A 22,413-nucleotide genomic window follows, 5' to 3' on the forward strand; every position below is an offset into this window, starting at 1 on the left:
ATTCTACTCTATGCCACTCCACTCTACACCACTCCACACTTTTGTTATTCCATTCTACACCACTCCAGTCAATGCCACTCCCTCTGTACCCCACTAGACTCTTGCTCCCCACTCTATGCTATTCCACTGTATGCAAGTCCACTCTATGACTCTCCACTCTATGCTATTCCACTATATGGCACTCCAATCTACACCACTCTAATATACTCCACTCCATGGTATATTATTCCACTATACACCACTACACTGTAGGCCACTTCACTCTACACCACTCCTGTATACACTATTGCACTGTTCACTACTACTCTGTAACTCACTCCACTCTATGCCTCTTCACTCCACTCTGCACCACTCTACTGTACCCTGTTTCACTGTATGCTACTCCACACCACTCCCCTCTGTGCTGTTCCGCTTCATGCCGCTCCACTGTACCACAATGCAGTCAATGCGACACCAATGTACGCTATTCCACTGTATTCCACTCCACTGTACATCACTCCATTCTACACCATTCCACTGAATGCAACTCCACTCTAATGCACTCCACGATACTCCAGTCTGGGACACTACAATCTATGACAGTACACTATACAAAACTCTCCTCTGCTGTATTGTACAACACTCCACTTAACAACACACCACTCAACAACACTAGGTTCCAGAATTTGAAGCATATTTTAATTAAAAACAAAAACCAATATTAGTTTTAGTTAGAAAATGTTAATTCTTCTTCTTACATAAGTCAAATTTAACAAATTTAAAAGTTACAGTTATACCTTAAATTATTATCTATACCACCTTTAAATTACTATAACTTTATTTATTCTTGGTATACAAACCACACTTAAACTACACAAACCTTAGAAATTCTAGTCATATTTATACCTTAAATTTATAATTTTCGCAACACCTTTATATTATTCTAACTTACACACCTCTATGCACAGTATATTAAACTCGGTAGCCACACTACATTAACTATGACGCATGCCTTCTCCTTGGACTGCTTATATCCTTTTTTATTACATCATTTATACCATCTGACATCCTAGTATTTACTTACAACATCATGAATTACATTATTTGTGAGAGCACAGTGCATAGTAGGGTGGTGAGTTTTAATTAATGTAATGTTGGTACCAAGTTTAATAAACTGTGTATGGAGGTGCATGAGTTATAATCATTTAAAAATGCAGCATATAATACAAATTTAGAATATAATTATATCACTTTAGAATTTCTAATGTTTGTTTAGTTTAAGTTTAGTTTGTTTACAAATAATAAACAAAGTTCCTGTAATTTAAAGGTGATGTGTAAAGAATATATTTAAGGTATAACTCTAACATTGTAGAAATTGTAAGTTTGGTCTCTATAGAAAGAATAAGTAGTTTTCCTAACTATAACTAAGATTTAACCTTCGGTTTTTCCCTTAAATATGCATATATATCTATACCTATACACATAAAACACACATATATATGATTATTTTATATATATATACACAAATATGTGTGGGTGTGTGTGTATGTTACCTACTGGCGTTTGCCAGTAGGTAGTTATAATTAGTACCATGTTTCCACATAAAAAGCATTTTTTGACTTGAATATATCTTTGACAACATTTGATGAATCTTTGTGAAAGTTTCCCAAAAAAGTGTCCTGGTGGTTCTTGTTGCACATAGGACGTTTCTGGGTGATCCATCAAGCGGGGTCAAGAAAAAGGGGAGGGGGTCAAAAAACTTGCGTTTACTATGTTAATTCCCAGAGGAGTTTGGACACGACTACAGCCCAAACCTCTGGATGGAATTATACCAAAGTTGCCAGAAAGTTAGCTTTCAGAACGCAGATTACGCTTTTTGCTATTTGATGTAAATCCATTCAGTAGTTTAACAGAAATTAAAGGAAAACCAAATTTGTATTTCCAGGGGTGTGGATCCTCTGTGACGACTTTGCAAATATTAAGAGTTTGCGCACAGATCTGCAGAGCTCTGATTTGCGGTCAACACTTCAACCAGGAAGTGTTGGCAGCCATCTTTGCACTCGGCTTCAGCCGAGTCCCAGAAGAAAAGTGGGAAAAAAAGAAAAGGAGCCACAGTAGGGACACCCTGACCTCTTAGCTCTGGTGCTGTGGTCCCAGAGAGAACCCACCAAGGCAAAAAAAACACTTTAAAAAAAATAATGTTGCTGCAAATTAAAAAAACTAAAACAAGCGTGTTCTCCCATGCTTGTTTTAATAAAGTCCCCGGGTGGGCCAGCTCCCAGGGGCATGTAAAAAATAAAAGAGAGGCTCACATGGCCCCTGTTGTTGGTTTATTTATGCCTTGGAGGCTGCCACCCCCCCAGGGCTATTTTGATCATATGCAGGGGACCATGCGCCCCCACCCGCAGCCATGAGGACCACCACCTCCCTAGAGCAAAATGTTGAAAACATAGTAGAGGTGGACCCCCCGGGCCCTGGGGACTGCCTTTTCCCTAGGACTAACATTCTATTGTATGTGGGATGGGCTGCCTGGCCCCTAGCAGCCCTGTAGACCACCACCTCCCCAGGACAATTTCTAACAATTAATGGGAGGCCGCACTGTAACCTTTGGCTTTTTGAGTAAATTTCTACGTTTTAAAAAAAAATCTATTTCCTAACAATAGTGTCCCTGTAACCTTTGTTTTTTTCAGTGAAAAATAAATAAAATATATATATATATATATATGTGTATGTATATATATATATATATATATATATATATATATATATATAGTATCAGTGTATATATATATATATATATATATATAAATTATGCTGCAAGGTCATTGTAATCATTCGGCAAAATGCTAATTTTGTTGCATAATCTCTAGTAGTATTATTTTAAGCCCTTTCTTATGAAATTTGCAAATTTCACAAATTATGTGGATAATTCGGTAACTCCTTAACTATGCAGCAAACACTGTGGCTACAGAATAGCATAAACCCACTAATCACCATTGGCCATTGTTTTATCAGTATTTGAAGCATAAAAAAATAAAAAAATTCTATGTTCAATAAGTGGCCAATTATTAGGTGCACTATGAAAAAACAGCTTTTTCAAGCTATTTCAAAATACGCATGTAATATAAAAAATACATATGGGTACCACTTGTAACATGGTCATATATTGCCATCTTGGGTTATGATGTCAGCAGAACACCTTCATGGCAAAATGTGACCATGTTACACATATGACATATGATAGAGCTGAACGTGGTAACAATTTACCTGCGTTCGGACGCTCTTTAGGTCGATGAATCTTTTGACTAAGTGGGAACTCTCTGTACTATTAATCGATCACTCACCTTATATCGTTAATCAATAACGTACATAAGCAACACCTTGAACAACATAACACCTAACAATTAATCCAGAATACATTTCGGCGAACCCTGACCTTTCAGCCAGGAATGACCACACCAGTTTATTGCAAGGTTAGTGAATTTATTTCTCTATATTAACAAAGCTAGCACAATATAAATGTGTCTCAACACCAAATGATAGACATAAATGAACATTAATAGCTGTCCATAACGTCGAAACAAGTGTAATCTATGTAGCATTTGAATCACAAGGCATTCGATAGTGGCAATGCAAAGCACTAATACGATAATCTGCAATGGGCTAATTGCGTACATTTAGTCAGCATAACAAGATCTCAAATTGCATCGTGCGACATATGGAATCCTCGTCTAACCTCAAATTAGCATCAGCATGTGGGACTTCATGCAAAAACAATTTGGCAACATCAATTTAGAAAACTCCTAGCTAGGGTCCTTATCAAAATCAGCAGTTGGTTACCTAAAAGAAACACAATGCAATTTTACAATTTCCTTTCATATTTACCAATTCCAATCAGCAATCAATGAAGTCTTCGTCTCACAGGTACCGTTTCTCGATCAGCATGGGACCGGGACAAAAGGGGCAAAGGTGAACGGGGCAATTGCCTCACGGCGGCAAGGTAAAACTACTACTTCATGCAAAGGGACAAATCAAAGTTAAAGTCTCTAGGGCAAGAATCATTAAAGTCTCTTTCTCTCGACTAGAGAAAGCATCAAAGTCTCTCAAAATGGCGTCGCAGCAAAATGGGTCATAGTAGCTACGAAGTCAAAATGGCGGGATGTCCGAAGATAGAGAGAGAGCTTCCCTCTCGTGCACCTGGTTTTTATAGACAACAGTTCAAGTCCTGTAGGGTCTCCATTGGTGGGTTCATAGGTTAGCTTCAAATTGACCAATCAAAAACGACAGTTCTCAAGCTTTTACTTAAGCATACATTATCCTTGGAGATGGGTACGCAAGTTGCAACATTGTTTCTCCATTAGCTTACTCTCAGAGCCTCCATTGTCCGCACCTGCAAGCCGACCTTGAATTAAGGAGAAAATATGCCATGCTGGCACCAACTTTAAGATAAGCATGTGAACAGTCTCTGTGGAAAAGCACAGCTTCAAGCAGAAATACACGTTTAATAGCACAGAGGAAAAATACGAACATTTAAACCGTGAGACCAGGCAACTAGGCCAAAGCCTCCGCTAAAGTAATGCTAAGCTAAGGCATTTCAAATAAGCAAATCTTAGCACACGTTTATGATTATGTCGGATCAGTGCAATTCTAATACACCACGTTATATGAAGCACGCATATAAATGTTGGCAAACTACTCTGAGGGCACATTTTGTCCCCGTACATTCTTTATTAATTCGGTTAATGTCACACACGATTATATCAGCACTACGTTTATGCGTTAATAAATCAAAACCTTCATTTTCTGCTTCATCAATCCCTCCTCTGATGACTACTTGTCATCACACAAATTTAGCCCACAAATTTTATCCCATTAAAATTCTGTCAGCTCCCTTTTCCTTTTAGTTCCCCTAGTTTGCGCTTTGTATTCTTCTGCCATTCTTTTCATTATTTTCTCCTCCTTTCTTCTTTTAATTCTTTCCATAATCATTATTATTCCCCTTTTTATTCCCCAAATTCCAAATACACAAATTATTACTATTAATATTCCTTCTATTATTTTCAATAATATTCCATTCCAAATTCCCCCAATCCAATGTCCCACTGAAACAAGTCCCTTTCCAACCTTTTCCCACACTCCTGGTTCTTTCAGTTCTTTCAAATCTGCACTTTCTTTTGTTAGATTAGCAAGCATAGTTTTAATTTTCACACTATTATCAGGTATATAGGTGCAGCAGTGACGTGCACCAATCATTTTGCAAACGCCTCCATCCTTTGCTAAAAGAATGTCTAAAGCAAGCCTATTTTGAAGAGTCATAGCTCTTTCCGCTGCAAGTTCAGCATCCATCAGGATTATAGCACCTGAAAACTTTGTCAACATGTTATCCACTATAGTAGACAACTTTCTTATTTTGATGGAATTCAACACAACTCCCAATGAAGGAATCATGGCTCCAAATATATCGCCTACCACAGCAGCTGTGGTCTCTCTTTTCTGGATACGATGGGATCCAGGTGTCTTTCCAATCATCGATATGTCATCCAGTTGATAAACCTTTGGAAACACTATACCCAAATAACATCTTCCCCACCATCCCTTTGGAAGACGATAATAGGCATTATGCCCACAAATGTAATACACCCCTGGAATGACAGGGTCAAGTCCGTCCATCATGAATGTCCATTTGGCCTTAAAAATAAACGTATGTTTGCATTCACTCGCTCCTACAAAAATATTGTCATAGTAAGATTCACCTCGATATATACAAAATTTCCCTACATGCCAAGCATCTAAAGCAATTTTCCCTTGTGTCTTTATAGCAGCAAAGTCATAGTTATCTACTGAAGTCCTCTTATGTAGTTCTTTTTCTAATTTTGCCTTCATTTGAGCCCTTCTATCATCTGTGCGATCTAAAAAGCTTATTTCTACAGCAGAGACGGAGCAAGTAAGGTTCTCCCTATGAGCATGAGCCGTTTCAAAAGGTTGCATTGGCTCGAAAAAGTCCCTCATAATTTTGTAATCCCAATATTTTGCAGTCTCGCTTAGCTGCGCTATTATAGGAACATAAGCAAAGGTAACATCATAATTTGAGAAAAAATACTGTATGTTAGATTGACCATAAAACCTAGACATTACTATACTACATGTAATCCCATATGTAAGGGGCATGTGGTGATAAGTCACCCCTTCCTTTACTGATGTCGGTATCTGGGTACACACATAACAATCTTTCGCATCCATAGTCTCAACATACTCTGTTAATAAGCGATAGAAAACGTTATACGAAAGCTCTTTCTTATCATGCAAGAGCCTCTCATCCATTGCTAGTCTTTTCAATGGTGTTAGTTCAGTGACAGTAACAGGAACAATAGTAGAAGCAGCAATAATTTCCTTCTCACCCTTCCCATGCATTCCAAATACAATTGCCATTATTATTAGTACACATGTTAGTACCAAGCCTATACAAACGTATTTACAATACTTCTTTCTATTGTTTTGCATAGCGTACCCAGGCATGATCTGTATAGAATCAGATAGCTAGAAGCACTTATAAATGAAACTACTTAGCAATTCAGTTACAAAGCTGAACGAGCACAATGTTCACACCGTCTTCTTCAAAAGGCCAGTCACTTATCGGTTAGCAGCATTTGTCTCAATTCGGTTTAGCAATGTCTCAGCTGGTTGTTTGTCTCACGTTAGATTGCAGCAAGCAATGCCATTTACTACCGTTTCAATCAACAGAGTCTATGAAGCTTTTCTTTTCTATTGGTATCTCTTCTTCTTCTTCGTTCTCGATGCTTAGAGATACAAACTCATCAGTCCAATCATCGTTTACTGCATATGCCCATTCAGGACCGGAATACCTCTTGTTTGGTATCCTTTTCCTTTTCAATTTTGCTTCTCTCTTCGATTCTGCTTCGCTGGTACTTTCCTCCTTCGCCAAGTCTTTTTCCTCACTTGACGATTGTTCCACGACAGTCACTTCCTTTCTTTTCTCTTTCACTTTCGGCCTTCCTCCTTCGTTCAAACCTTCTTTACCCTTTTCTTTTATCGGTGAGATACTTAGTCTTCTTTTTGCACCGTGTCCATTTGATGGACCTGCACCCTTTTCTGTAGAGGTTTGAACTCTCTCGTTCTGCTCTTCTTTGTCCCCACCTTCAGGGGAATCAGTCACGTTTTCTTTTTCTGTATCATCTATTTCTGGGAAAGCCCCCTCCTGCTCGGGCTCTCCTGCCTTCTCACTCTCTTCGAGCCCTTCGTCACCGTTACTTTCTTCAGGCTCTGTATCACTTTCAGCTGCTTCAGGTTCCTTGTCACCTTCAGCTGCTTCAGGCTTTTTGCTACCCTCAGCTGCTTCAGGCTCTTTGTCACCTGCAGCTTCGTCGTCGCTGTCTGAACTTTCTCCTTGGTCTTCCCCAAGTGAGTCGGACTCTTCGTTCTCCAATAATATCTCTTTTTCTCCTGCTGTTGCTTGTTCGCTTTCAGTTGGCTTTTGTTCTGTCTCAACACTCGGCACCGTTTTATCAGGCACTGGTAGTTTCAGCGCTTCAACTTCCTCATCTGTGGGACACAGCACCTTCTTTGTATGACTGGCGTGAATCCAGTTGGGAACCCCCGCGCACTTCACAGCAGTAGTTGTCGTCAGGATCACTTGGAAAGGGCCTTTCCAACGGGGTTCCAGACACGACTTCCTCACGTGCTTCTTTATCACGACCCAGTCACCTGCTTTCAGTGCGTGTCCTGGACCTTGGATCGGTGGCAAGGTGGTCGCCTCCACCTGGTGAGAGAAAGAGCGAACCACATCAGCCAGACCTTTGCAGTAGTCTAACACCATATCATCTGTAATATTCAAAAGCATGTTTGCGGGAACTGCAGGAAGTCTCATAGCCCTGCCCATGAGAATTTCGTGCGGAGACAATCCAGTTTTTCTATCCGGAGTGTTTCTCATTGACATTAGCACTAAGGGCAATGCGTCAGGCCATTTCAAATTTGTTGATGCACATATTTTTCCCATTCTCGACTTCAGCGTACCATTCATCTGCTCCACCAGTCCTGATGCTTCAGGGCGATAGCTACAGTGCAGCTTTTGCTCAATGTTCAGTGCTTCGCAAAGTAACTTCATCACCTCGTTATTGAAGTGACTTCCCCTATCTGATTCTAAAGAGATCGGGAATCCGAAACGTGGTATTAACTCCCTCAATAATAGCTTGGCAACTGTAAGGCTGTCATTTCTACGTGTGGGGTATGCCTCAATCCAATGACTAAAAATGCACACAATCACCAACACATATTTTAAACCTCCATGCACAGGCATCTCAATGAAGTCCATCTGCATACGACTAAAAGGACCGCTTGCCCTACCAATGTGGCTCGCATTCACAACTGTTCCCTTTCCTGGGTTCATCTGTTGGCAAGTGACACATCGATGGCAAACTGCTTCTGCAGCTTGACGAAATCTGGGGTTAAACCAATCAGTTTTGAACAATCTTATCATGGCATCTCTCCCTAGGTGAGCTTGCCCATGATAGAACCGCGCAAGCTGTGATAAGAGACTATTTGGCAGAACAAGTTTTCCCTCATGTGAAACCCATAGCTCGTCTTGTCTCTTTAAACATTGTGATTTAATCCAGGAATCTCTTTCATCCTCCCTGACATTACTTTGTAGTGCTTTTAGTTCTTCTATTGTATCTACGATCTTCAAGGCAAATGCTTCGGCTGGTTTGAGTTCTGGTTCACTTATTGTATTTCAATCATCCCTTAACAATATACTGTTCAAGGCACAAAATCTTGCGACTTGATCTGCATAGGCGTTTCCCAGAGACACATAGTCCTGTCCTTTCGTGTGAGCACTGCACTTTACCACTGCAACTTCAGCTGGCACTTGAATGGCATGTAACAACTCCCTTATTCTCTCCCCATTTTTCACTGGGGATCCTGAAGAAGTCAGGAAACCTCTCTGTGACCACAGTTGTCCGAAGTCATGCACAATCCCAAACTCGTATTGACTATCAGTGTAAATGGTGACTTTCATCAATGCAGACAGTTGACATGCTCTAGTAAGGGCTACAAGTTCTACTACTTGTGCAGAATAGACTCCTTGGAGCCATCCCGCTTCCAAGACCCCTGTCACAGTGCATACAGCATATCCTGCTTTCAAAATTCCCACCCCATCTCTTAGACATGAACCATCAACAAAGAGAATTTGGTCATTTTCATCAAGTTTGGTATCCTTGATGTCCGGTCGGGGTTTTGTGCAAAATTCAGTCACCTGAAGGCAGTCATGCTCGACGTCTTCAGCGTTCTCAATTTCAGCATTTTCTCCAGGAAGCAAGGTAGCTGGATTCAACGTAGTGCACCTTTTCAGCTGCACATTCGGTGAGCCCAGAATAGTCGTTTCATACCTTGTGAGTCTTGCTCCAGTCATGTGCTGCGTTCGGGAGCGGGTCAAAAGTATCTCAACTGAGTGAGGGACCATGACTGTTACTGGGTGTCCCATCACTATTCCTTCACTCTGAGTGAGGCTGATACCAACTGCTGCTACGGCGCGCAAACACCCTGGGAGTGCTGCTGCAACCGGATCCAGAGTAGCTGAAAAATACGCTACTGGTCTGTTTACGCCACCATGGGCTTGAGTCAAGACAGACAAAGAACATGCATCACGTTCATGGCAAAACAATGTGAAAGGCTTCGTGTAATCAGGCATACCTAAAGCTGGAGCCCTGCACATGCACTCCTTTAATTCAACAAAAGCATCCATCCCATCCCCTTTCAGTTCGATCTGATCCAAGGCATCCTTCTGGGTCAATTTCAGTAAAGGCTTTGCTAGAGACGAGAAGTTGGGAATCCACTGGCGACAGTATCCCACCATTCCCAAAAACTTCCTCACCTCCTTCCTTGTCTTTGGTGGACTCATTTGGAGTACACTGGTAATTCTTTCCTTCATTATTTTCCGTGACCCTTTCTCTATCTGGTGACCCAAGTATTTCACTTTCTTCTGACAGAACTGCAGTTTGGAAGGAGACACCTTGTGTCCATTCCCTCCCAAATGGTTCAACAGAGCAATGGTATCGGCTGTGCAGCCACTTTCTGTCTTTGATGCAACCAGTAAGTCATCAATGTACTGTACTAAGGTTGACTCGAATGGCAACTCTAACTCTTCCAAGTCTTTCTTTAGAACCTGATTGAATATCGACGGTGACTCAGAGAACCCTTGAGGAATTCGACACCAACTGTATACTCTGTCTAGGAATTTGAAACAAAAGAGGAATTGGCTGTCCTCATGAAGAGGCACAGAAAAGAATGCTTGTGACAAATCGATGACTGAGAACCACTCAGCTTCGCAAGGGATCTGAAACATTATCACAGCCGGATTCGGTACGACAGGGCAGCACTTTATTATGATGTCATTTATTTTCCTCAAATCCTGTACAAGTCGGACTTTCCCACTTGGCTTCATTAGTCCCATTATCGGTGAATTACATGGGCTGCTTAATACTTCTTTCAGTACTCCCTGCTTCACAAATTCGTCAATAAGTTGGGCAACTTTCATGAGGGTATCTTGTGGCATGTGGTATTGTGGGGTCTGGGGAAAGATCGCATTGGGCTTTACCATCACTTTTACTGGCTCTACTCCTTTCATCAATCCCACCTCTTTCCCTGTCATGTCCCACACTTCCTTTCCGACTGTCTCCCGCAATTCTGCTGGGATATCTTCTTCAGTTATCATTGGTAAAAGACAAATCAGAGGATACTCTTCGTCAACTGTTTCTATCTCATCCCCCTCTACACTGTCCTCGTCTTCCCCATCATTGCTCGTCTCTATTGTTATTCCTTCGTTTGAACACATGATCGAGCAACCCAATTTACACAATAGGTCTCTTCCTAGCAGTGCTATCGGGCTTGAGTCACACACCACAAACCGATGTACCCCTTGATAGTTACCAATGTTGACTGGTATCGGATCTGTTATTGGGTTCGTCAGATGCCTGTTTGCTACTCCCACCACTTGAACTGTCCTCCCTGAGAGTGGCAAATTTGGTACTTCACTGCTCTTAACAGTTGAACGTGTGGCTCCCGTGTCAACCAAGAATGAAACACGATGACCCATTACTCTTCCTTCTACGTACGGACCCTTTTGATCAACTTCTAGGGATGCCGCAAGCACACAATCTCCTTCCTCTTCTGAGCTTTCACTCTCCCATACATTGTTTATTCCACTCTCACTGTGTAATGGGAACTGTTGTACTGTGCCGTTTGTGCTCATTACCTGACCCGTTACCTGTGGAGGAACCATCATTTGCTGCTGACTCATTGGTGCCAAAGGTATTTGCATTTGCTGATTAGGTACCATAGGTAACTGCTGTTGCATCGGCTGCATTTGCGTCATCTGCACACGGGGCATCTGCATCTGCTGCGGCTGCATAGGTTGTAATCCCTGCAATTGATTTATAGTCTGAAAGTTTGGGTTTAGACCTCTCATTTTCGGTCCTCTCATTGTCTGAAATGCATTGACATCATTGTTTTGCTGACCAACACCTACACCTGCACCTGCACCTTCCTGCACCACCATTGGGCACTCGCGTTTCCAATGACCTACGTTTCCGCACGCGTGACACGGCATCACTTTCTTCATTGCCTGCACACCTGTCACAACAGTGTTCAAATCCGGACCATTATTCACAAAACCTCCTCTGCCTCTGCCTCTGCCCTGTGGCTGAAACGCCATGTTTCCTTGCAACTGTGGCTGCGGTTGCTGAAACACCATGTTTCCCTGCAGCTGCGGCTGCTGTTGCGGTACCTGCTGTTGGAACCCTTGCATCCCTGGCAACCCTTGCAAGCCTGTCTGAGCCGCCTTAAGCTGCATCATCATCACCTTCTCTTTCAGCCTTTTCTGTTTCACCTCAATTTCGTCGCTACAGTATTTCGCATAAGTCAAGACTTCATCAATCGGTTTTGACTGCCAGCAGATCAAATGCGATTTTATCATCTGACTTATCTCTGGTCTCAGCCCTTCCACAAATCTGAACACAAAATGAAGCATATCTTTCGCCTCAATTGCTTCTGTGCCACTGTAATTCTTGAACGCCCTCAACAACCTCTCATAGTAACTATGAATCGATTCTTTAGCCTCTTGGGCAGTTCGATCAATTTTCTGCCAATCCACATTTTTCGCGGCAACCTTCGTCTTCAAATGCTCAATCACCTTATAGTACAGACACATCACCATAGGTGATGGTGCACCCGTCTCTCTGTCTCTCTCTGGTTCACTTGTCGGCCAACCTACAGCTCTTTTGCAATCCTCCCACAAATCTGCCGGAACCACAATCTCGAATAGAGTGTTCAGGTCTTCCCAGAGACATTTTGCAAGCTTCACAAACCTATCAGTCTGCTGATACCATTCAATCGGCTTCTCCCTCAGTTTGGGAAAATCATTCGTAAAAGACTGAATATCGCTCCTGTGCCATGGTACATGTACTAATTTTCCCCCTGCTGTCTCCCTCATGGGTAACATGGTTACGGTCTCGCTGCTCTGCGGTCTTTTCTCATTATGCTCTGTAACACTGTCCCTCCTCTTATCCTTCCTCTTTACCCATCTGCTTTCCCACTTGTCTAAACACCTCCACACTTGGGCGCTCTGCAACAATTCTCTAAGGTGTGCCTTCATGCCTGCTGATCTCATGTGTTCAAAATCTGTGGTCCCAAAATCCAGCCTATAGCTCCTGCTCAAGTGTTTTGTCTTGCCTATGTCAATCCCGTTCCTGTCTGCTACTTCCTGCAAACTTCTATGTACCTTGTTTACTTCTTTTGTGATCTTTGGACATAGATACCTCAACTCCTCTTCCGTGTAGGATTCTAACCTGTTCACACCCATATTCCCTTCCACCAATTCTTGTGCTTCCATGTTCAGCCTCATCCTGCTCAAGTAATCGTCTCCTTTCCCACTGTCTGAACTTTGTGTGGAATTTAAACTGTTGAACCATTGTGTCAGCTGTTGCGCATTTACCCCCATCAGTGTAGCATTCACATCGACTGCCATGGATGGTTGCGGCAACTTTTCAGTGTGCGATGTTAATGGTATTATCAATGGGGGGCTCGACCTCACCAGTGTTGATTGAGCGCATACGGGACTAAACTCCATCAAGGACCCAGACCCAGTTGGCTGAGCCACTATTGGGGTTATCCCTGGAGTGTTTTCTATGCACCTTCTTTCTGTCCCATTCTGCAGCATTTGTCCCTGACTGCTCATACCTAAGTTGGGCTGACTATACAAAGGTACCACTGGACCTACAGTAATGGGCAGTGATATCGCATCTGGATTTTGTCCATTTCCCATATTCTGAGGCATGTTCATTCCCATATTATGGGCCATCATTGCCGGCATGCCCATCTGACTCCCCGTCATTTGAGCATGAACATTTCCTCCCTGCATTTGCTTTTGAGGCATCATAAACTGAGTTGATTCAGCTTGTGCCATTGTTGGGTTGTAACCATTCTGTACGCCCCTTACGGTTGGATCTAGAATCATTCCTCCACTGTTATCACTGCTGTAGTACCCTGGCATCTGCGGCTGATAATGTTCTGCTGGTTTCAACACGGGCACATCTGGATACATTCTCCTGACCTGCGGTATCTGTGGGGTGAGCAGTAAGCTCGGGTCCTTAGATCTCGATGGTGCTCCTGGATTCTGCGTTTCACTGTTCTGTACCGATGCCGGAGGGGCAGAACTGGTACTTGGACCTTGTCCATTCTCTGCATAGGGTGGTGGACGGTCGTTCAGCAATTGCATTATCAACTCCTCATCCTCTAACTCTTCTTCTCTTCTCAACTTATCCTCGTCCTCTCTGTCCTTGGAACACTTCCTGTCTGTCTTACAGGTAGCTTTCTTACCTGTCTCCTCTTCATCCTTAGTAATTGCGGGGAACAATTTTATTCCCTGCAATACATCTGACCTCCACACCTTCTGCGCATTATCCCACCTAGCATCCGCTAGTGTCTTTTCTACCTTCCTCATCCTTGTTTCAAACTTGTTCTTCTGTTGCTGTCTAGCCATGAGTTCCCATATTGCTAGAGCCTCAAACTGTGCTGGCCTTGGAGGCACCTTCATGTCATACATCGTAAATCTCAAGTTCTCTAGGACCCTTATATTGAATGTCCCATGTATCGGGAATGCTACGCTCCCATGTTTCTCTGTCCACTTGTGCCATTGCTTTAGCCAAAGGCATGGAGCTACCCCTTTTTCCTCCATTACAATGTAAGCTGGTGTACCCTCGGGCGGCGTCTCCTCTCCTACGCTCGCTTTAATGTATGACTCTCCCTTCATCGCGCTCCTGAATGCTTTAAGGAATTTCATTTTCTCGTCTTTTAATTCACAAAGTTTATAATCAATAGGTCACTTTTATTCCACAAAATTTGTAATCAATAGGTGACTTTAATTCCCGGAATACTCTTCACCTGCCTTTCCCCTTCCAATCGAGTCCCACGGACTGCGTCCAATCCGTGCGCGACCCTTCTCTCCAACCAACCTATCCCAGCGCGGCTCTTAGTGACGTCACACTCACACACACTGCGGCTGACAAAGCCTCGCGGCTAGTCCTCCTTCACTCAGCTCCTCTCGTAACAACTTTTTGCATGTATCGCGAGCTACCAAAAAACCAAAACAGATCTGTCGGTTTACTACAGGAAGGGTAACATAATCGCTTCAGGACCTTAGGGACTTTTCACTAACCTCGGCCACTATTCGATCTCTTTCACCAGCCTCGGCCGCTATTCCGTCTTTCTCAGTCCCCACATTCGCAAGCAAATCTGACCCGCAGACCTACTCTCAACTTGTCAATGATCTGTTCTAGTGCACTTAGAATCTTGTCAAAGCCCGAAGTCGAAGTTCCTATCACTCCCTAACACACGTACCCACTCGTTGACCACACCCGATCAACCTACTAAACCGCCCAGACCACAACATGGATCAACATACTCCGGAGTCTCTTGACCTCGCAGGGCCCGTCTCAACAACAACAACCACGTGGACCTTTTTATGCACAAAGCGCCAGACGCACATGAAGTTCGACGACTTCCCTACTCTCACACTCGGAGCCGCACCTCCGCTAACTCTATGAAGTTCGACGACTTCTCTAGTTCTACACTCGGAGTCGCACCTCCGCTATCCTTAAAAGAAAACCCTTGCAACCTTTTCACACACTCTGCGGCAATAAGCTGTGCAAGCGCAAAACCCTAACTTCACTCATACCATCACTAGTACCGCCAACGCTGTTTCCACATCTCCCTTTTCTTCATTCGCAAGCTTCGAGATCCCGGGAAAGTCGCGGTGGACCTAGCCCATCATCATCTTGTCAATTATTTTCATCCAAGAAAAATCTAATTCAACTTCCCGAATGAGGCCTCAAAATGTGTAACCGTTAATTCGACACCATGTACTCTAATGGTACAGGGTCCCAAAAGACGTAACCGTCCTCTGCTACCATCTACTGATAGAGCTGAACGTGGTAACAATTTACCTGCGTTCGGACGCTCTTTAGGTCGATGAATCTTTTGACTAAGTGGGAACTCTCTGTACTATTAATCGATCACTCACCTTATATCGTTAATCAATAACGTACATAAGCAACACCTTGAACAACATAACACCTAACAATTAATCCAGAATACATTTCGGCGAACCCTGACCTTTCAGCCAGGAATGACCACACCAGTTTATTGCAAGGTTAGTGAATTTATTTCTCTATATTAACAAAGCTAGCACAATATAAATGTGTCTCAACACCAAATGATAGACATAAATGAACATTAATAGCTGTCCATAACGTCGAAACAAGTGTAATCTATGTAGCATTTGAATCACAAGGCATTCGATAGTGGCAATGCAAAGCACTAATACGATAATCTGCAATGGGCTAATTGCGTACATTTAGTCAGCATAACAAGATCTCAAATTGCATCGTGCGAAATATGGAATCCTCGTCTAACCTCAAATTAGCATCAGCATGTGGGACTTCATGCAAAAACAATTTGGCAACATCAATTTAGAAAACTCCTAGCTAGGGTCCTTATCAAAATCAGCAGTTGGTTACCTAAAAGAAACACAATGCAATTTTACAATTTCCTTTCATATTTACCAATTCCAATCAGCAATCAATGAAGTCTTCGTCTCACAGGTACCGTTTCTCGATCAGCATGGGACCGGGACAAAAGGGGCAAAGGTGAACGGGGCAATTGCCTCACGGCGGCAAGGTAAAACTACTACTTCATGCAAAGGGACAAATCAAAGTTAAAGTCTCTAGGGCAAGAATCATTAAAGTCTCTTTCTCTCGACTAGAGAAAGCATCAAAGTCTCTCAAAATGGCGTCGCAGCAAAATGGGTCATAGTAGCTACGAAGTCAAAATGGCGGGATGTCCGAAGATAGAGAGAGAGCTTCCCTCTCGTGCACCTGGTTTTTATAGACAACAGTTCAAGTCCTGTAGGGTCTCCATTGGTGGGTTCATAGGTTAGCTTCAAATTGACCAATCAAAAACGACAGTTCTCAAGCTTTTACTTAAGCATACATTATCCTTGGAGATGGGTACGCAAGTTGCAACATTGTTTCTCCATTAGCTTACTCTCAGAGCCTCCATTGTCCGCACCTGCAAGCCGACCTTGAATTAAGGAGAAAATATGCCATGCTGGCACCAACTTTAAGATAAGCATGTGAACAGTCTCTGTGGAAAAGCACAGCTTCAAGCAGAAATACACGTTTAATAGCACAGAGGAAAAATACGAACATTTAAACCGTGAGACCAGGCAACTAGGCCAAAGCCTCCGCTAAAGTAATGCTAAGCTAAGGCATTTCAAATAAGCAAATCGTAGCACACGTTTATGATTATGTCGGATCAGTGCAATTCTAATACACCACGTTATATGAAGCACGCATATAAATGTTGGCAAACTACTCTGAGGGCACATTTTGTCCCCGTACAATCTTTATTAATTCGGTTAATGTCACACACGATTATATCAGCACTACGTTTATGCGTTAATAAATCAAAACCTTCATTTTCTGCTTCATCACATATTACTTTGTGTACTTATATAATTAGTGCTTTGTCGATGAAACACTCCAGAAAATAAACTCAGAGACCTTTGCTTCATCTCCAACCTCCCTTGCATGCTGTTCAGTGTTCCTCCAGTCTCATCTCCCCCTCCTCCTACACGAAACCCGAGCCTCCAAGTATGTATGAAATCTCCTCGGCCATGGTGCAGCACTTTGAGCTCTGGGTCCTGCAGGACATAAAGGAGAAAGATACAGTCGAAGACCGGAGCTGTCCCCGTTTCTGCAAAGTGCTGAGGCAACAAAGTTCACCTCTCTGCTGCCGTGTCTCCTATCAGCCCTGGTTATTAAAGCCCAACAATAGAAACGGCAACCAAAGGATAAGCGAAATGCACTGCAGGAGAAAGCGTTTTCCCTGTTTTTTTGGATAGCCTCTTACAGATGGAACGTGCGGTTTTACGAGGGGACGGTTGGGTGGGGGCAAGTAGGCCCAAACTTGCGCGTTAGTAGGAAAGGAGTGAGTTAAAAAGGCAATTGTGTAAATGGCGACCGAAAGGGTGGCAGGCTCAGACCTCAGCAAACGGACACAAGAACAATAAGAAGGAAACAAAGTGTGTGCCTGTTTGTGTGCATACATCTATATAAACACAGAAAGACGCATATAAATAAATATGTATGTATCTCCAATCTCACTGCTAGGTTCTCCCAATCACAATGTCACACACCTTATGATGCACCCAACCCTTCTTTCCCTCTTGGTCTCTTTTCAGAAATTGTTCTCATGAATGATTTATACGCGTCTTGTTATCAGGAGTGATTTCAATGGACTCGGGTGCCTTGCTGCATAATTGTTAATTTTAACGGCATAATAGCCTCAGATGGAGGGAGCAGATTAGACGTTTATTGCACAATTAAATGGAACATACTTGGAATATCACAAAGGCCTCCGTAATTATTTCAGGCCATTAATAAAATGGGCATTAAATTATCGGAGACACAAAGGGAAGAGGGAAGCGGATTTTCATTACTGCAATAGAAGCTGAGAGGGGTAATAGATCCTCGTTGGTTTCCTTTTCTCCTTCCTCTCTCTCTCTCGCTGAAATTAATTGTTACCGGGCTTATTTCAAAAAAGGGAATAAAAGAACGGAAAAAAACTGTGTTACAGAAGCCGGGATGAAAAGGCATTGTCTGATAGGGACAATAGTAGCTGATAAACTCCAGCAATAGAAGGAGACGTTTGTCAAGCGCCTGCATTACGGCCTTCCGGTAGTGGAGGGGGCCTGCTAGGTCGAGAGGGGACGTGAAGAACGGTGGAAATGTTTTTCGCAATTTATTATGGGATCCTGGAAGATTTTCCTTTTTTTTTTTTATCAACAGAGGAGGAGTGGTCAGAGATTCGAATTCACCCCCTCTACGGTGCGAGATGCTAGCTGGTCCTGTTTTGTTAGTTCGGACAACTTTGCAGTGTTTTCAAGTTCCCTAGCTTCCTGCGTGAGCAGCTGACCAGGCCTAAGTATTTTTCAATTGTGGGACTTACACAGCATGCACGCGAAAAAAAAATGAACTGGGTAAGCTGCTCACTTTATAAAACTGCAGAGGTGGCGATAGTGGCTCATTAGTTATAGTTGAGTCGAAATTTCCACATTAAGTTTTTTTTTGTTTTCTTAATAATTTTGGTGCGATTCAGTGAATCTTCACAAAAACGACCCCTCCCAAAAAAAAAATCCTCCGCTTTGGTCCCTTAATGAAAAATTTCACACAGGGGGCAAAGAAAATGGGAGAGTCCCAAAAGTGTCATTTCTAATTTTAATTCAATATATAAAGTTTTTTTTTTAATATGGAAAAAGTAGCTGAATGCAATTGCACCAAATCTGGCATGCAGTTAGAACTTTACTGAAGGAAGTGTCTTTTTTATGGTTTTCGTCTAAATCCTTTCAGTAGTTTTTGAGAAATTTGGGCCTGATTTAGATATTGGCAGATGTGTTACTCAATCACAACAGTGAGGGATATCCCGTCCACCGAAATCTAAAATGGGATTTAGATTCCGGCAGAAGGAAAATCCATCAGCATTGTGATGAAGTAGATCGTCCACCAAAATCTAAATTAGGCCCTTAGTGTTTAAAGAACGACTGGAGTTGATCATAAAGAGGTTGCATTTTAGAAAAGTTTTTAGAGATTGGGACTCATCAAAGTTTGTGGATTTCCTCAAATCCAGTTTGGAAAAACTCAAATCATATTGGCCGAGGGAGCTTTTGTCAATGGTCAATTTTGATCTGCGATGAAAAGATGGGTCTGCTCACCCAAAAGAATCTGAGTAGCGGGCCCCAGCCTAAGGGAAAAGGTGGATGTTATTTCCTGTGGAAAAAAAACCTGGAGAGGATAGGAGCCGGCATGGTGAGCACACTCTGACCATTAGGGGAGCTAAGGGGAACTCTGCTGAGTTTAAAATAAAAAAGCCTGTTTTTTTCATTGTTCACATATCAAACACCTCAATCTGAGGATCCAAGCACAGCCCTCCTTTGTGGATTCACAGATCTTTCTTGGATGTGAGGATAGAATGAAGGATCCAGCTGTCCATAAAAGGTAGAAGGGTCCGGCCATCAACCAACTCTCTTACAACCCCAGTTGCTCAGGCTATGTATATCAAGGGTTGATTGCCCAGGAAAGGTTAGTCGCAGGGCCTTTACAGAGGCCAGGCCTTGTAGCCAACTCCGCTGCACATGGCTGAACACTGCGTGCTGCAGCGATTGGCTGACTGCTGAGAGATGTGGTTTCAGGGCAGAAGGCACAGGCAGTCAGGATTGACTGCCTGTAGTGGTGTGCGTGCAAGGAACTCTTGGATGTGGACTATGATAGCTAAACAGGAAATTCACTGAAAAAATAAACATAAAAGTGAAGTTACATTTGTTCTTCATAATACCTTAATATATGTTTAAAAAAAACCTCTGAAATGTACCTAAAAACACAGTTAAAACGCAGTTATGGTGACAGATTCAAGGATTGTGCTTATTTGGTGTAAATCCATTCAGAGTTATTTGCTAAATTAGTGATTAAAAAGGTGATCAAGTTAGGCACAAAGATCTTATGCTTTGGAGCTATGAGAAACATTAATTAGTAGACAACAGGTGGACTAGGGCCGAAGGTTGTGAGCAGCACTGGCTGGCTGCTTGTGGAGGATGGGGCATTGCGACTGAAGGCCAGTCTCTGTGTCCAGCCCTATTGCACATGTCCTTTATCTGTGCACAGGTGCGAGCTGGCCACCAATGGGGTGTTGGGCATAGGGCCTAGCCAGAGAGCAGGCCCTCAAGCCAACTCCCGCAGTGCATCGCCAAAGGGCCGGTGGAGTGAATATTAGTTGCTCACTATGGTTTATGCTTAGGGCCAGCTAGGGGCTAGGCCCTTTGGACAAATTCACATTACGCACAGCTAAGGACCACACGCAGCTGGGGATGTCCACCCACAGACAGTTGGGCACAGAATTCTTTTGGATCTCGTGTATTATCAAAAAAAAATCACTAATAAATACAAAGGATAAAATAAAGGAATGCCTAGAGTTGATTATAAAAATCCTCAACATATTTAAAACAAGCATTTGCAATGCAATGGGTCTCACGTTTTCTTGCGTTAGAGCTATTAGCGTTGTAGATTCCTAACTGGACAAAACAGTTTACTTAAACAAGTCAATTCAAAACGCCACGGCCGCCGTGAGCGCTAGAGTTATGTCTAGAAAGGATTGCGGCTGGGATGAAAGGCAAACTGGAGAAGGGGCCATTGCACAATGTAACAGGAGGAAGCGTGACTTAGTGTGATGGGCAACAACATTTTTCACTTAGTGAACTCAGCACACAAAAGAGGGACTTTTCACAAAATGCACCAATAGAAATGAGGCATTTAAGACAAGCAGAACAAAGAATGAATACCAAGAGTGGGCGTGGTTAACAGTCCACAGAAAGATTACAACAGGCCAGAGTGCTTGCACACTCGACTTTAAAAAGGGTGATTTTGGGTGTGCCTTGCATGCCTTCATACACTGACCAACATACCAATGGTGCTCAAGAATTACCACCGTTACTCTTGGCCTGACAGTGAGGTATGGGTCATACAGGCAGAAACCATCCATGGGTGGAACACAGCATGTGAGTATTCATGACTAACATGCCAAAACTGTTGCCAGGAGACACCATGTATAAATGTGTTTTTAATACCATTTAATGATAATCACTACAGCATTCTCAAGTAGGCTACAGTCGACTGTTTATGTCAGTCTTTTATAAAAGTGTTGGAATCCAAAGCCTGACATTTCTTTATCTCTGAACCCAACGCAAGTCTACATTTTCCTTTGATGGGAGAAAAAAAGGAAGCAAAATGTAAATTAATTAAAGATAATATGTTAAAAAACTATGTTACCAGTTATTTTCTGTACTGGATATTTCTCAAACGAAGACATTACTTACAGGAATACCGAGCTGTTCAACATTCAGGTCCATTAATTTAATCTCTTAATCGAACACCTTCTCTTGATCTACAGAAGAAAAAACAACCACAATTAAAAACATCCATTGGACATTTAATAAACATTCAGTATATTCCCTACTTTTAGCGCAGAATTGCTGCAGAAGTCATGCCCTCGATAGTGGCTAATTGATCAATCGACAGGATCGACCTGCTTCTGACTTGCATTTAGGACTACAAAACTGAAGACCAGGAATCGAAACATGTTGCCTTGGCATCAAGGTCTGTCATAAGCACTTGGCATACTCTTGCTTTATAGCGTACCTTGTATTGGGGAAAGTGTGCACATATTGACGTTAGAAGCAACGTGCGTTTACATAGCATACAGGTCTACGCCTAGCCGGATGATGGCAAATGACCGAATTAGTAAAGTGATACTCATTTGGGGCCTCGAAAACTAGTGTCATGGTGTCTGCATTCGTCACCAACTGCACACTTCAAGATTTTTTACCTTAAAAAAGACACAAAAAAAAGAAAGAAAGAAAAAAAAGTAAGTGGTTTAATGCATTTCCTCTACCCGAATACATTACCTCGAACCCGTTAAATGTGTTAAGGTGAGATATGCAATTTGGAAAAGAGTTAAGTTGATTAAAGTTAAATTCTGTTGATCCTTATCAGCCACTAGTTCCACTGACCAAGGAAAGATCTAGAGTAACTAATCTGAAAAATCTTTAAATGCCTGCTGATGGAATCCAAATGTTGGAAATTACTTTGTTGCCACTCTTGTGCAACTATGTAAAAAACAAAGCAATATTGTAGATCTAAAAACACAACAACTTTGAAATAGGCAATTAAGAACACTACCCTACCAGGTAACCCATGGTTTTGTCGCCGCACATTTGTAATCACACAAAAGCAGTCGTTGCTTCTCGCTACGGTAGAA

The sequence above is a fragment of the Pleurodeles waltl genome, chromosome 11 (assembly GCF_031143425.1).
Source record: "Pleurodeles waltl isolate 20211129_DDA chromosome 11, aPleWal1.hap1.20221129, whole genome shotgun sequence".
Lineage (NCBI taxonomy): Eukaryota > Metazoa > Chordata > Amphibia > Caudata > Salamandridae > Pleurodeles > Pleurodeles waltl.